This window comes from Brassica napus, unplaced genomic scaffold, assembly GCF_020379485.1.
Source record: "Brassica napus cultivar Da-Ae unplaced genomic scaffold, Da-Ae ScsIHWf_203;HRSCAF=358, whole genome shotgun sequence".
NCBI classification, from domain to species: Eukaryota; Viridiplantae; Streptophyta; class Magnoliopsida; order Brassicales; family Brassicaceae; genus Brassica; species Brassica napus.
Window position 1 is genome coordinate 188,336 of NW_026015452.1, and position 3,135 is coordinate 191,470.

Sequence of the window (3,135 nt, forward strand, 5' to 3'; positions counted from 1 at the left end):
ACAGACGTTCTGTGTGTGCTGACGGACTCAATTGGACATACGGACAGCCACGGACGTCCTGTGTGTGCTGGCGGACACCCACGGACGTCCTGTGTGTACTGAACAGACAGCCCACGTGTGCCAAAATCACCCGAACAGTCCACGGGAAAGGCCAGCATGCTGAGTCCAAGGACCAGCGTGCTGATATGTGTACTGATGGTCAACCAAAGACGTCCTGTTTGTGCTGACGGACGCCTACAGACACACTCGGACACACACGGACACACACGGACAGCGACAGACGTCTTGTTAGTGCTGACGGACAGCCACACACGTCCTGTGTGTGCTAGAGGACACCCACAGACGTCCTGTGTGTACTGAACAGACAGCCCATGTCTACCAAAATCACCCAAAAATTCCATGGGGAGGGCCACCATGCCGAGTCCAAGGACCAACGTGTTGATATGTGTAATGATGGACAGCAACGGACGTCCTGTGTGTTCTGACGGACACAAAGGGACACAAAGACACTGCCACGGACGTCCTGTGTGTGCTGACTGACACACATGAACGTCATGTGTGTGATGACAGACACCCACAGACGTCTTGTGTGTGCTGACGGACAGCCACAGACAGCCATGGACGTCCAGTGTGTGCTGGCGGACACCCACGGACATCCTGTGTGTACTGAACAGACAGCCCACGTGGGCCAAAATGACGCAAACAGTCCATGGGAAGGGCCAGCGTGCTGAATCCAAGGACCAACGTGCTGATATGTGTACTGATTTACAGACACGGCCGTCCTGTATGTGCTGACGGACACAGACAGACACAGACAGACACACACGGAAAGCCATGGACGTCCTGTGTGTGCTGGCGGACACCCACGGACGTCCTGTGTGTACTGAACAGGCTGCCCACGTGGGCTAAAATCACCCAAACAGTCCACGGGGAGGGTCAGAGTGCTGAGTCGAAGGACCAACGTGCTGATATGTGTACTGATGGACAGCCACGGACGTCCTGTGTGCTGATGGACACACACAGACGTTATGTGTGTGCTGACGGACACACACGGACACACACAGACACACACAGACATCCACGGACGTACTGTGTGTGCTGACGGACAGCCACAGACAGCCACAGCCGTCCTGTGTGTGCTGGTGGACACCCACGGACGTCCTATGTGTACTGAACAGACAGCCCACGTGGACCCAAATAACCCAAACAATCCATAGGAAGGGCCAGCGTGCTGAATCCAAGGACCAACGTGCTGATATGTGTACTGATGGACAGCCACGAACATCGTGTGTGTGCTGACGGACACAGACGGACACACACGGACAGCCACACATGTCCTGTATGTGCTGACAGACACACACGGACGTCCTGTGTCTGCTGACGGACACCCACGGATGTCTTGTGTGTGCTGACGGACACACACGGACAGCCACGGACGTCCTGTGTGTGCTAACGGACAGCCACAGACAGCCACGGATGTCCTGTGTGTGCTGGCGAACACCCACAGACGTCCTGTGTGTACTGAACAGACAGCCCACGTGGGCCAAAATCACCCAAACAGTCCACGGGAAGGGCCAGCGTGCTGAGTCCAAGGACCAACGTGCTGATATGTGTACTGATGGACAGCCACAGACGTTCTGTGTGTGCTGACGGACTCAGTTGGACATACGGATAGCCACAGATGTCCTGTGTGTGCTGGCGGACACCCACGGACGTCCTGTGTGTACTGAATAGACAGCCCACGTGTGCCAAAATCACCCGAACAGTCCACGGGAAAGTCCAGCGTGCTGAGTCCAAGGACTAGCGTGCTGATATGTGTACTGATGGACAACCACAGATGTCCTGTGTGTGGTGACGGACGCCCACAGACACACTCGGACACACACGGACACACACGGACAGCGACAGATGTTGGGGTCAAAATCGGTCACGACGGAATCAATGTCTGAAAGTCAGTAAAAATCAGCATAAACGTTTTTACGAAAAGTAATCTTCGTAAAGATATCTTTACGAAGAGCCTTGCAGTAAAATATCGTCCAAATCTCAATCGAACCACTAAATACCGACTGTCCGAAGGCAACGGACATGTATCCAAATCGGCCGCGGACAAACTCGAGTATGGAAATCAGACCGCGGACAAGCCAAGCTCGATCGATACGCGGCGACCAAGCATGCACACGGCTCGGTCGCTACGTAGCGACCAAGCGTCAGTCCCGCTCGGTCGCTACGTAGCGACCGAGCTCGAGCCAAGCTCGGTCGCTACGTAGCGACCAAGCCTGAGCCAAGCTCGGTCGCTACGTAGCGACCGAGCGTCCATCTCGCTCGGTCGCTACGTAGCGACCGAGCATCCGTCTCGCTCGGTCGCTACGTAGCGACCGAGCCCGAGCCAAGCTCGGTCGCTACGTAGCGACCGAGTGTCCGTCTCGCTCGGTCGCTACGTAACGACCGAGCCTGAGCCAAGCTCGGTCGCTACGTAGCGACCGAGCGTCCGTCTCGCTCGGTCGCTACGTAGTGACCGAGCGTCCGTCTCGCTCGGTCGCTACGTAGCGACCGAGCCTGAGCCAAGCTCGGTCGCTACGTAGCGACCGAGCGTCCGTCCCGCTCGGTCGCTACGTAGCGACCGAGCTCGAGCCAAAGCTCGGTCGCTACGTAGCGAGCGAGCGATCGTCCCGCTCGGTCGCTACGTAGCGACCGAGCTCAGCCAAGCTCGGTCGCTACGTAGCGACCGAGCGATCGTCCCGCTCGGTCGCTACGTACCGATCGACCTCGAGCCAAAGCTCGGTCGCTACGTAGCGACCGAGCACTCATCTCGCTCGGTCGCTACGTAGCGACCGGGCTCGAGCCAAAGTTCGGTCGCTGTGTAGCGATTGAACCTTTCCAAACAGCGATACGACACCAATCCTTGCATTCTCGTCAAACCTTCGAATGCTATCTCCCGAAGACTGTAGCAAGCTCAGTCCATGTTTCCCGCTATTCTAATTCATCGATCAAACTTCGCGGATTAGAAACCGCGGAAAACTCGTAGTAAACGTGTCGAGTCGGAAGACGGCCCAAAGGGACCTAAAACATGTCACGCCCCCAATCCTGAATAGGATTGTTGGGACGGCCATGGTTCGAGGAAACGTACAAGCCAGT